This window comes from Castor canadensis, chromosome 4, assembly GCF_047511655.1.
Source record: "Castor canadensis chromosome 4, mCasCan1.hap1v2, whole genome shotgun sequence".
Lineage (NCBI taxonomy): Eukaryota > Metazoa > Chordata > Mammalia > Rodentia > Castoridae > Castor > Castor canadensis.
Genome location: NC_133389.1, coordinates 74,443,228 through 74,458,102, shown reverse-complemented (window position 1 = coordinate 74,458,102; position 14,875 = coordinate 74,443,228). Strand labels below are relative to the sequence as shown.

Below are 14,875 nucleotides of genomic sequence, written 5' to 3'. Positions count from 1 at the left end.
TGCAATCTCATTTGTCAGTTCTGGCTCTTATTTCCTGAGCTGTTGGAGTCCCAGTCAGAAGACATTGCCTATGCCTATGCTTCAAGGATTTTTTATATGTTTTTCCGTAGTAGTTTCAGGTCTTACATTTATGACTTTGATACATTTTGAATGGATTTTTATACAGGGTAAGAGATAAGGATCTAGTTTCAATCTTCCACAGGTGGACATCCAGTTTTCCCAGCCCTATTTGTTGAAGAGGTGTTGTCTTTTCTCTATCATATGTTCTGGGTGTCTCTGTCAAATATCAGATGGCTGTAGCTATGTGGGCTTCTTTTTGGTCTTCTATTCCATTGATCTGTGTGCCTGTTTTTGTGCTAGTACCATGCTGCTTCTGTTACTATGGCTGTGTAGTGTAATTTGAACACAAGTATTGTGATACCTCCAGGATTACTCATTTTGCCAAGTATTGTAAAAGTTCTAATCTCTTTACCTACCACACCCTCATCTGCAGATTTAAGTGTTTTCCTTTTCTATACAAACTGCTTTATTTTCAAATTCTTCCATTATTCTTTTGTCCTCCCTTTTTGCTCTATAAACCTGGCTAAAAAAAAAACAAAAACAAAAACACCAGTAACATCCATGCCACAGCCTGAATGCTATGCTGTCTTGAAATTTTTTTCCACCAAAATAATTAGTCCATTATTACTTAAATTCAGTCTCACACAAAGTCTTAGAATGTAGGCAAAATGTAGACAATTTCTTTGCTACACTGTAACACAAATAACCTCTATTCCAACTCCCAGTTTCCCATCTGCAACCTCATGAGCCTGGTGTGCACAGTCTACACCCCTGTAGATGTTCTGGCTTTGTGAATGCTCATGAGAATCACCCAATAAGGCTTAAGAATTACCCAGGCAGGCTTAGTAACAGCAGTATCCCACTTCTCTGGTACAATTTTGTTAGTTTTCTTATTGCTATGACAGAATGCCTGACTTAAACAACGTAAGGCAGAAAGGTTATTTTTTCTCACAGTTTCAGAGGGATTTCAGTCTATGCCCTTGGCTCCATTCATTCTGGGCCCAAGGTAAAGTAGAACATGGATCTACTTGTGGAGGATCATGTAGCAGCGAATGGTTGGAGGATGCCGTAGGGGCCTACTACATTTGGGCCTTTTTGTAATTGTATATACCCTAGGAGTTTTCGTTCTACGAGGGTTAAGAATGCTATTGCAAGTAGAAGAGGAGGAGTCTGTTCATATTGTGGTGAACAGGCAGCAGAAAGCAGGGAAAGGGGTGGGGACCAGGTAGGACATTCAAAGCTACTACCTCAATGACCTGTACCCTTCCACTATGCCTCACCTCCTAAAGTTTCCAAAATCTCCCCAAACTGTGGCACCAGCTGTGGAAAAGTGTCAAACAGATGAGGCTGAGGGGATGTTTCATGCAAGGGGCAAATAGAGTTAAAGTATTACTGCTGTGGAGGCTGCCCCGTTCGGTGGACTGGGTACCTCTTTTGTGAAGCAGAAGCTGAGGAGTCTTCAGGGCTCGCCATGGCCGTAGAAGACCCAAGGAAGGAGTCAAGACTGAGAACAACGTGGCGGGGCAGGATGGCTCTGTGGTGCAGTTTAAGATTAAGAGGCATACACCGCTTAGTAAAATAATGAAGTGTATTGTGAACGACAACGTTTGTCAATGAGGCAGATGAGATTCTGATTTGACAGGCAGCCAATCAATGAAACAGACACCCTGCACAGCTGGAAATGAGAATGAAGACAGAATTGATGTTTCCAGCAGCAGACAGGCGGTGTCTACTAAAAAGGGCACCTGTCACTTTACTCCAGAACACTGTTGTTCTAATAGACCAAGAATACATTCTCAAGTAGAAAACTGCACTTCGGTTTCACCGCATCCTGACTGCTACAGTGTAGTTTTCTCTGTTTTTTTTTCATTTTCTCCATCCCTTTATTGTACATAAAGTAGCTGGTGTATGTGCACAAGCATATCGTTTTTCTTTTTCTTTTTTGTATTTTTTTTAACCAAATAGCCGGTGGATGTTTTGATAAACATGGAATGGAGATGGAAAGGGGAAAAATACTGGTTCTGTGGAAATATCCCTTTTCTCTATTAGTGACATGCTCATTCAGCTTTTACCTTTATATTCCAGTACGTTATTTTGCTTTCACTGTTTAAAAAAACCCAACAACATAAAAATCCTTGCATACCTTGTTTGATTGGAGATTTTTAATGTTTTCATTTATCATTGTAAAACCAAGGACAATTTTATAAATTTTTGTACATAGCTGTTGCATGTAGGGCAATCTGTCTTTAAGTAAGGGTAAATTACTCTTTAAAAAAAAAAGAATCCTAGATTTCCCTTCCAGTTAAGCATCTTGTTTAAATAAATTTGTTTAAAAAACAACAGAGTTAATCTAATGTCTTGTTTTGTAAATGGGTAACATACTGATTGTACTTAGATATTAATATGATAAGACTCTAAATTAAAACATTTATGTTTATAATCAAAACAACAAAATGCGTTACAAAGAGAATGAATGAACAAATGGGACTTCATAAAACTAAAAAGCTTCTGCACAGCAAAAGAAAGAGTCACTAGACTCAAGAGACTGCTCACAGAATGGGGGAAAATCTTTGCCAGCTATTCATCTGATGAGGGTCTAAAATCCAGAATCTATAGGGAGCTCAAAAAAAACCCAACCTCAATGAATCAACATCCCAAAGAAGAAATGGACACAAAAATTGAATAGGGAAATTTCAAAGGAAGAGGTACAAATAGCCAGTAAGTACACGAAGAAGTATTCAACTTCCCTGGCTATAAAAGAAATGGAAATCAAAACTATACTAAGATTTCATCTCACCCCAGTTAGAGTGGCCATACTCAAGGGTAATAACAACAATAAATGCTGATGAGGATGTAACAAAACAGGAACCCTTATACACTGCTGGTGGGAATGTAAATTAGTACAACCACCGTGGAAAGTAGTATGGAGATTCTTCAAAAAGCTAAAAATAGAACTGCTATATGGTCCAGTGATACTGCTCTTGGGCATATATCTGAAGGAACATAAGTCAGGATACAATAAAGACACTTGCATACTGAGCAGCACTATTCACAGTAGCCAAGCTTGGGAAACAACCCAGATGCCCTACAACTGATGACTGAACAAGAAATACAACATAATGTAATATATATATATATATATATATATATATATATATACACACACACACACACACACACACACATATATATATATACATATATATATATATTTGTGTAGGAGTTTTATTCAGTCATAAAGAAGAATCAAAACTTGATTTGAAGGTAAATGGATGCAATTGGAGGACATTGTGTCAGGTTCAGAGAGACAAAGGCTGAATGTTTTCTCTCTTATGTGGAAGATAGAAACAAAAGATAAACATATACACAAAAACAAACATGATCATATTAAACTTACATGTAGAACATGTTTTTTATAGTGGAACTACTCTGAGGAACTCAGGGAAGAGGGAAAGGAAAACAGAATAATAGACTCAACAGTATTGAAATGCATTCTATCTGTGCAGGTAGAGGATATAATGATGTGTATTGAAAGCTGTTGAATAATGGGGTGGGAGGGAAGGGGTGAGGGAGAACAACAGAAGTTGTTGAACTGACAAAGTATATTCATGGTGGTGATACACTGAGAAACCCCTTTGAACATTGACTTGGGAATTAATAATGAAATACAGGACTGTAAAATAGGTACAGTGTGTGTCTGGGGTACTTGTGGGATGGGGGAGGGTGAATGGGGGAGATGAAGGTAAAGGAATATGGCTGATGGGCTTCACATACATATATGAAATAGAATGATGAAAACTCTGGCAATTCCTTTAAGTGGGGCAGGCTGGGGGTATGGGGGGATGATGATAGGGCAACCTAATTGATGTATAATGTAAGCCTATTTGGATTTGTCACAATGAATCCCCCATGTACAACGAATATATCCTAGTAAAAATGAGAAATATGAGTTCCATATTGTCCGTTAAAAGAAAAGCAAGGAAGAATGTATAAAAGATGAAACACAGGATTCAACTAAAGTTCAAAATAGTGTGTGCTGCTTGCATGCAAATACACCAATAAGAGCAATGAATAAGAATGGCCTCCATAAAACAACAGTGAAATTATCATGCCATGTATTTATGGTCTTTGTGATTTTTATGTATTCTTAAGGGACTTAAGAGTATAGAAAAGATGGAAATAATAATAAAACTCGATCTGCTGTATTTATATAAGACTAAGAAAATTTCGAGAGGAAACCTATTCCCAGATATACCTAGGATCACACATAATGAGGAAGTTCAATTCAACAGAAGATTCAACAATTCTAAACCTTTAAGCAATTAACACATTCTCAAGTGAATCAAATGTTAGAACTGAAGGAAACAGAAGGATTTATTATAAAAATGGGGATTGTAGTATATGTATAAAATATATATTTATCTATATTTATTTACTTATACTTAATTTTAAATCACTTAAAATGCTTTTTAAAATTTAAAAGCACCTTTAGCAACTTTTCTATAATAAATATTTTTGAATTTTAGAATTCCTCCAAATAAAAATCATATAATCTTTTTCAAATTTATGGAATGTTTTCAAAAACTGACCACTATGAATTACTAATTTATAAAGCAAGTCTTAAAAATATTTTAAAGTTTATAATTTACTGTGGTAGATTGGTTAGAGCAATAGCCCAGTGCTTCGCTACTGCTTATGTATCTGTCATTCCTCTAGCGAGAAGGCAAACTCCATTTCACATGCCTTTGAGCGTGGGCTGGCATTGCACCTCAGTTGGCTAAGTCTCCCAGTTCTCTCTCACCCGGTGCCATTGCCACAAAGCCCAGCCTCCTGGAGGTGAAAGATCCTTGACTAGAGCCAAGGCAGGCCAGCCATCCAAGTGCTGGCCATTCCAGATAAGGTGATGGCCAGTCCAAGACAACAAAACTCAGCTAACCTGCAGAGCCTGAGGTGAACACAAGCTTACAATAAGCCACTGGGCGCTGAAGGTTTACTGCACAGACAACTGTCACATTCAAGTATGTCCTTGGATCAAAGTGAATAATAAAAGTAGCATTAAAAACCCATATACAGGGAAATTTAAAATTGCTTTTTAAAGAATTTGTTAATCAAATAAAAATAATGAAAATGAGAAAATTTGGGGGCATAAGAAATATAAAATGATATGTATCAAATTTTGTAAGATTGTTAAAGAAGCTAGTTTAATTTTATATCATATGAAAAGATGAAAAATAAATAAGTGTTTATTTAAAACTTAGGATAATCACTAAAAAGTGACACAAAGAAGCTAGGAGGAGGAGAGCATAGACTAATGCATAAAATGAAAGTGTACGACAGAGAAACAAGAAAGTTGAAAACATGTTCTTTGCAAACTGACAATGCCTTGCCATACTTTGGTCAGGTGTCTGAGCCTTCTCCCAGGTTCATCTGCATGCTTCCTTGTAAAACCCAGTTTTAACAAGGAGCCCTTTGAGGTCAGTCTAACCAGAACCCCACTCTCCATGTTGACTGCACGCCATGTCTGATCAGGGTCCTCATCATCCCATGCCCCAGGTGACACCTGATCACCCAGGCCTGTCTGCAGCAAGAATCCTGCATGTGTTGGCTTTAACCATAGTCCCTGTGACAGCTGTGTTCCGTCATTAATTTGCCATCCACTGAACACTAGTCTGCTTCTTGGCTATAAGTCTGAACTTGTTGGTGCTATATTTGGGGTGGAACCAACTCTCTCTCCATCTAGATTGCAAAATCCCATTGCAATGACCCATGTATCCACAGTTATAGACCCAAATAAAGTGTTTTACTGTCCCTTAAATAATATCATGAAAAATTTTTTTAACAAAACAACCAAAAAGTGATTAACCCTCTGGTGAGTCTGATCAAGGGAAATCACAAAGGTGATGCTGGTAAGCAAATAAAAGGTTATAGCAAATATACAAAAAGACAGGCAAAGCTATTCTGGGAAATGTCATGTCAGCACATCTAAGCTTTCACTTAGATAAAACTGGTAAATTTCCATAACGATATTACTATGCTAATAATTCTTATATAAACATAATACAACAGAGAATTCCAAGATGGCAGCTAGAGGTAGGAAGCAGAAAGCGACCCTCCTATAGTGAAATCTTGGAGAGACGCTGGAGACACACTTTGCAGGCATAATCACCGAGAAAAGGCATAACTTTGACTCCTCCACATCTCCAGCCGGTGCAGAGAATCTCCACTTCACATTAAACGGAGAACCGAGGAGGCCCCCGGGCCGCCAGTGGCCGGCGCCCATACGGCTTGGGAAGACGCGGACCAGGTGAGCTTCGCGGTACCGCGGTAGCCCCACAGACAAGCCTGGGCCAGAGCAGCATAGCCCCCTGGACAGACTAACCTCCACCCGGGAAAAAAAGAGAAACTGAGTACTAAGCAATAAGAACAGTTAAGACACGCTGGAAAGAGGGTGGGGCGCCCTGAGCGCTGAAGATTGGGGGAAGGGCATCCTTCCCGGGACTGTAAATAAACGAGCCGGGCGGGCCGGAGAGGCTCTGGCGGGAGCGGGGCGCGCCAGCAACCAGGAGCGGGGACGCTTGTGAGAGGAGGGAAGACCCACTTCCCACGTGAACTGTAAATAAACACGCAGGCCTGACAACGCGGGGCAGTGTCGCCTTTCCCAGTGCTTGGAAAGGGAAAAGCCTGTAGCAGAGGCCCCCCTCCCCCGCACAGGAGAACTCTGAGCAAACAAAGCCTGTGGGACCAGGTGAGCGCTAAGCTCACCCCAGAGATCTGCATAAATAACGCCGCCAGCTACAGGCTGAGAGCAGCAGGCAGGCAAGCCACAGTTGCAGGTACCACTCTCAGAACTGCCTCCAGACGCTTTTTTTTTCTTTTTCTCCCTACCTTTGATGAGAGAACAACCGAATTACACCTGCAAGCCGAAAAACTTACTGAAACTGTATTGCATTTGAACTGGGGACACTTGGTGGGGCTTTTTTTTTTTTTTCTTCTGTGTGTGTGTGAGTGTAGTTTTGTTCTACTTTATGCATCCCCTTTGATGAGACAACTACAGAACAACATCTGAGGCACCAACTCCAGGACTGGAGATTGAGACGGACATCCAAATTATTAAGACTGAAATTGCATTGCATATAAACTTGGAAGTTTTTTGGTTTTTTGGTTTCTTTTGTTTTTTTTAATTTTCTATTTTCCATTTTATTTTAATTCATTTTTATAAATAGATATTACTTTCATATACTTATTTTTTATTTTTTTATCTTTGATTTTCAATCCTCTCTCTGTCACTCTATTGTCTGTTCAGCTTACTGTCGATTAGTACACTAACACTCCCTGTTTATACCTTTGAAACTCTCTTGTCTGATACCTTGTTCTGCTTTCTCCCTCTTGTCTGTATATTTGTTTTCCCCTTTTCTTTAACTTCTTGCTTTCCATCTCAGCTCACTCTTCCATTCTAAATATTACCATTGTTATTATTACAAGCTAGAAAATACTTAATTACACACAGTACAGGGACAGTAACAACACCAAGGACAATGACAGGAAGACAGAAAAAACAAGGAAACCAGTTTCCCCACAGCAAAAAATTAGTACAGGAACCAGAGGGGAATGAAGAGAACAGAAACTCAGAGCCAGACTCCAACAAAATGAAGATAAACTATGCCAAAGGACCCAATGAAGCCTACAAGAATAATTTAAAAGAAGACATACTACAAGTACTCAATGAAAATTTTATAGAGATGATACTGGATAGGGTCAACCAAAATGTACAGGAGACACTCAAGAAATTCCAAGACAATAAAAATAGAGAATTTGAAAAAGCAAAAGAAGAAATAAAGGAAACCATAGAAGCACGGTATAAACACCAAAATGAAAGAGAGAACACAATGAATAAATAGATAAATGAACTCAGGACAAAAATAGACAACAATAAAGAAGAAAACAGCCAGGATATGGAAAACCTCAGAAAAAAGAACGAAACAGAACTGCAAAACAAAACGGAAGGCCAATCCAGCAGAATAGAACAAACAGAAGACAGAATCTCAGAACTTGAAGATGAAAGGGTAATTAAAGGAAAAACTGAAGAACTACTAATTAAACAACTCAAGACCTGTGAAAAGAAAATGCAAGAACTCACCGACTCCATCAAAAGACCAAACTTGAGAATCATGGGCATCGAAGAAGGAGAAGAGGTGCAAGCGAAGGGAATGCGTAATATATTCAACAAAATAATAACGGAAAATTTCCCAAATCTAGAGAAAGATATTCCCATACAAATGCAAGAGGCCTCCAGGAAACCAAACAGACCACATCAAAATAGAACTACTCCACGACATATCATCATTAAAACAACAAGTTCAGAAACTAAGGAAAGAATATTGAAGGCTGCAAGAGAGAAAAAACAAGTAACATACAAAGGTAAACCCATCAAAATCACAGCAGACTTCTCAACAGAAACATTAAAAGCAAGAAGAGCGTGGGGTGAGATCTTCCGGGCACTGAATGAAAATAACTTCAACCCCAGGATACTCTACCCAGCAAAGCTATCATTCAAAATAGATGGAGCAATAAAAGTCTTCCATGATAAGCAGAAACTAAAACAATATGTGACCACAAAGCCACCATTACAAAAGATTCTGCAAGGGATCCTGCACACAGAAAGTGACACCCAACTTAACCATGAAAAGGCAGGCAGCACCAAACCACAGGATAAGAAAAAGCAAGACAGTAGAGAGTAACATCAAGTTAGGTACACACAATCAAACCTTCAAACAACTAAGATAACTAAATGGCAGGAATCACCCCATACCTATCAGTACTAACACTTAATGTTAATGGACTTAATTCACCCATCAAAAGACACCGTTTGACAAAATGGATTAAAAAAGAAGATCCAACAATTTGTTGCTTACAGGAGACTCATCTCACCGACAGAAATAAGCATATGCTTAGGATGAAAGGCTGGAAGAAGATTTACCAAGCCAATGGCCCCCGAAAACAAGCAGGAGTAGCAATACTTATCTCTGACAAAGTAGACTTCAAACCTACATTGATCAAACGAGATAAAGAAGGACATTCCATACTAATAAAAGGGGAAATAGACCAAAAGGAAATAATAATCATCAATCTGTACGCACCCAATGTCAACGCACCCAATTTCATCAAACATACCCTGAAAGACCTAAAAGCATATATAAACGCCAACACAGTGGTTGTGGGAGACTTTAACACTCCATTATCATCAATAGATAGGTCATCCAAACAAAAACTCAATAAAGAAATCCAAGATCTAAAATATGCAATAGATCAAGTGGACCTAGTAGATGTCTACAGAACATTTCATCCAACCTCTACACAATATACATTCTTCTCAGCAGTCCATGGAACCTTCTCCAAAATAGATCATATCCTAGGGCACAAAGCAAGCCTCAGCAAATATAAGAAAATAGAAATAATACCATGCATACTATCTGACCACAATGCAGTAAAAGTAGAACTCAACAACAAAAGTAAAGACAAAAAACATGCAAACAGCTGGAAACTAAATAACTCATTACTTAATGAAGAATGGATCATTGATGCAATAAAAGAGGAAATTAAAAAGTTCCTAGAAGTCAATGAAAATGAAAACACAACCTACCAGAACCTATGGGACACAGCTAAGGCAGTCTTGAGAGGAAAGTTGATAGCCATGAGTGCATATATTAAAAAGATTGAAAGATCCCAAATCAATGACCTAATGATACATCTCAAACTCCTAGAAAAACAAGAACAAGCAAATCCCAAAACAAATAGAAGGAGAGAAATAATAAAAATAAGAGCTGAAATCAACGAAATAGAAACCAAAAAAACCATACAAAGAATTAATGAAACAAAAAGTTGGTTCTTTGAAAAAATAAACAAGATCGATAGACCCCTGGCAAACCTGACTAAAATGAGGAGAGAAAAAACCCAAATTAGTAGAATCAGGAATGCAAAAGGGGAGATAACAACAAACACCATGGAAGTCCAGGAAATCATCAGAGACTACTTTGAGAACCTATATTCAAATAAATTTGAAAATCTAAAAGAAATGGACAGATTTCTAGATACATATGATCATCCAAAACTGAACCAAGAGGAAATTAATCACCTGAATAGACCTATAACACAAAATGAAATTGAAGCAGCAATCAAGAGTCTCCCCAAAAAGAAAAGTCCAGGACCTGATGGATTCTCTGCTGAATTCTATCAGACCTTTAAAGAAGAACTGATACCAACCCTCCTTAAACTGTTCCATGAAATAGAAAGGGAAGGAAAACTGCCAAACACATTTTATGAAGCCACTATTACACTTATCCCAAAACCAGGCAAAGACACCTCCAAAAAGGAGAACTATAGGCCAATCTCCTTAATGAACATTGATGCAAAAATCCTCAACAAAATAATGGCAAATCGAATTCAGCAACACATCAAAAAGATTATTCACCACGACCAGGTAGGCTTCATCCCAGGGATGCAGGGGTGGTTCAACATACGAAAATCAATAAACGTAATAAACCACATTAACAGAAGCAAAGACAAAAACCACTTGATCATCTCAATAGATGCAGAAAAAGCCTTTGATAAGATCCAACATCATTTCATGATAAAAGCTCTAAGAAAACTAGGAATAGAAGGAAAGTTCCTCAACATTATAAAAGCTATATATGACAAACCTACAGCCAGCATTATACTTAACGGAGAAAAATTAAAACCATTCCCTCTAAAATCAGGAACCAGACAAGGATGCCCACTATCTCCACTCCTATTCAACATAGTACTGGAATTCCTAGCCAGAGCAATTAGGCAAGAAGAAGGAATAAAAGGAATACAAATAGGTAAAGAAACTGTCAAAATATCCCTATTTGCAGATGACATGATCCTATACCTTAAAGACCCAAAAAACTCTACTCAGAAGCTTCTAGACATCATCAATAGCTATAGCAAGGTAGCAGGATATAAAATCAACATAGAAAAATCATTAGCATTTCTATACACTAACAATGAGCAAACGGAAAAAGAATGTATGAAAACAATTCCATTTACAATAGCCTCAAAAAAAATCAAATACCTAGGTGTAAACCTAACAAAAGATGTGAAAGACCTCTACAAGGAAAACTATACACTTCTGAAGAAAGAGATTGAGGAAGACTATAGAAAGTGGAGAGATCTCCCATGCTCATGGATTGGTAGAATCAACATAGTAAAAATGTCGATACTCCCAAAAGTAATCTACATGTTTAATGCAATTCCCATCAAAATTCCAATGACATTCATCAAAGAGATTGAAAAATCTACTGTTAAATTTATATGGAAACACAAGAGGCCACGAATAGCCAAGGCAATACTCAGTCAAAAGAACAATGCAGGAGGTATCACAATACCTGACTTCAAACTATATTACAAAGCAATAATAATAAAAACAGCATGGTACTGGCACAAAAACAGACATGAAGACCAGTGGAACAGAATAGAGGATCCAGATATGAAGCCACACAACTATAAGCAACTTATCTTTGACAAAGGAGCTAAAAATATACGATGGAGAAATAGCAGCCTCTTCAACAAAAACTGCTGGGAAAACTGGTTAGCAGTCTGCAAAAAACTGAAACTAGATCCATGTATATCACCCTATACCAAGATTAACTCAAAATGGATCAAGGATCTGAATATCAGACCCCAAACTCTTAAGTTGATACAAGATAGAGTAGGAAATACTCTGGAGTTAGTAGGTATAAGTAAGAACTTTCTCAATGAAACCCCAGCAGCACAGCAACTAAGAGATAGCATAGATAAATGGGACCTCATAAAACTAAAAAGCTTCTGTTCATCAAAAGAAATGGTCTCTAAACTGAAGAGAACACCCACAGAGTGGGAGAAAATATTTGCCAACTATACATCAGACAAAGGACTGATAACCAGAATATACAGGGAACTTAAAAAACTAAATTCTCCCAAAACTAATGAACCAATAAAGAAATGGGCAGGTGAACTAAACAGAACTTTCTCAAAAGAAGAAATTCAAATGGCCAGAAAACACATGAAAAAATGCTCACCATCTCTAGCAATAAAGGAAATGCAAATTAAAACCACACTAAGATTCCACCTCACCCCTGTTAGAATAGCCATCATCAGCAACACCACCAACAACAGGTGTTGGCGAGGATGCGGGGAAAAAGGAACCCTCTTACACTGTTGGTGGGAATGTAGACTAGTACAACCACTCTGGAAAAAAATTTGGAGGCTACTTAAAAAGCTGGACATCGATCTACCATTTGATCCAGCAATACCACTCTTGGGGATATACCCAAAAGACTGTTACTCCAGAGGCACCTGCACATCCATGTTTATTGCGGCACTATTCACAATAGCCAAGTTATGGAAACAGCCAAGATGCCCCAGCACTGACGAATGGATTAAGAAAATGTGGTATCTATACACAATGGAATTTTATGCAGCCATGAAGAAGAACGAAATGTTATCATTCGCTGGTAAATGGGTGGAATTGGAGAACATCATTCTGAGTGAGGTTAGCCTGGCTCAAAAGACCAAAAATCGTATGTTCTCCCTCATATGTGGACATTAGATCAAGGGCAAACACAACAAGGGGATTGGACTATGAGCACATGATAAAAGCGAGAGCACACAAGGGAGGGGTGAGGATAGGTAAGACACCTAAAAAACTAGCTAGCATTTGTTGCCCTTAATGCAGAGAAACTAAAGCAGATACCTTAAAGCAACTGAGGCCAATAGGAAAAGGGGACCAGGAACTAGAGAAAAGGTTAGATTAAAAAGAATTAACCTAGAAGGTAACACCCACGCACAGGAAATCAATGTGAGTCAATGCCCTGTATAGCTATCCTTATCTCAACCAGCAAAACCCCTTGTTCCTTCCTATTATTGCTTATACTCTCTCTACAACAAAATTAGAGATAAGGGCAAAATAGTTTCTGCTGGGTATTGAGAGGGGGAGCGGGAGGGGGTGGAGTGGGTGGTAAGGGAGGGGGTGGGGTCAGGGGGGAGAAATAAACCAAGCCTTGTATGCACATATGAATAATAAAAGAAAAATGAAAAAAAAAATAAATAAATAAACATAATACAATTTAAAAATAGACATAAGGGAGAAAAACTTTAAAATATCTGTAAACACTAGCATCATCAATTTTACTAATGAAAACATATTCAAAATGTTTAAATAAGACATTATTGAGCCACACACTGGTGGCTCAGACTTGCAATCCTAGCTACTGGGGAGGCCGAGATCAGGAAGATCACTGCTCAAGGCCAGCCCAGGAAAATAGTTCGTGAGACCCTATCTCAAAAATACCCAACACAAAAAAAGGGTTGGTGGAGCGGCTCAAGTGATAAAGTGCCTCCCTAGAAGGTGTGAGGCCCTGAGTTCAAACCCAGAACCACCAAAAAAAAAAAAGAAAAAGACATCATTGAGCACAAACCTGCAATGCAGAAAAGACCAAAGGACCAACTTAGAATTATTCCAGAAATGAAGATTTAGTCTTCACTAACAAATCAATCATTATAATAAATCCATTGCTTTATATTAGCAGTTTGAAGGAAAACTGATTATTTAATTAATTCAATACTTTGCAAAAATTAATTGGGTAAAAGTCATTATTTATTATTTAAAAAATTATTTGCAAAAAGAGGAAAAAATTCCTGGCCTGATAGAAAGTATCTGTTAAATATCTACAGAAGAAAAGAATGAACAGTAAGTAAACCCAACTGTAAATAGACAAATTTTCTGAACAGTTACCTCAATGAAGAAGATATGCAGATGACAATTATACATATGAAGAAATCAAATATCATAATTAGGGAAATAAGATTAGAACAGTAGTGAAATAGCACTAAATATCTTTTAAAGTGGCTAAAATACGAAAGCAAAGCAAAACTAACAAGGGTGCTGAGCCCAGGGACTCTAACTCACAGCTGGTGGGAATGCAAAACAGGGCAGTGACTTAGAACACGGGTTGACAATTTCTTATAAGGGTCAATCTAGTAATTACAGGACACAGAAATTGCATTTCCTAGGCATTCCCCAAGTTACTTAAAAATTGATGTTCACGAAAGTTCGACAGGCAAAGGTATGTAGGTGCTTTATCCATAACCGTCAGAAACTACAAGAAACCAAGATGCCCTTCAAGAGGTAAATGAATTAACAAAGAGATACACTCATGCTATGGAACATTACTCAGAAATAAAAAAGAATGGGTTCTCATAGTAGACAAAGAGAGGTGAATTTAAAAGCATATTGCTAAATGGAAAAAATAAGTCTAAAATGGCTGCATACTGCATGATTATATTTACATCTTATTTAAGTGAAAAAGCAAGTTATAAAGATAGGAAACAGACCGAGGGTTTTCAGGTTTTGTGTGTGTGGTGGTGGAGTTTGAACAGGTGAAGCCCAAGAGATTATTAGGATGGCAAAACTTTTCTGTTTGATGCTGTGATGATGCATACACGATAGTGCGATGGTCAAACCCCATAGTATTTTACAGCACACTTTTACCTTTATGTGTGCATATTGTTTCAGAGGCTGGGTGTATCTGAGAATGGATGCAGAATGTGAGGAAGCAAGGTAACTTAAGTACAAATGCCTGCAGCAGCCTCTCTGAAGGGGGCAGGAAGAGGAAGTGCTCACCCAGCCAACTTTGGAAACCAATGGCATTCCAAGACTGAAGTAGACAGACTGTACGTCAGTGCCCCACATGACAAATAGTTTCTTAGGTGGATACAGAGGAACAATTCTGAATTTTGACTCTGTGCTACTAGAATT

General features: G+C 38.1%; 1 pseudogene; it reads left to right on the top strand.

Moving 5' to 3' along the window:
• Positions 1–1,202: 1,202 nt before the first annotated feature.
• Positions 1,203–1,796, top strand: LOC141422688 (small ubiquitin-related modifier 2-like; annotated as a pseudogene).
• The last annotated feature ends 13,079 nt before the right edge of the window (positions 1,797–14,875 follow it).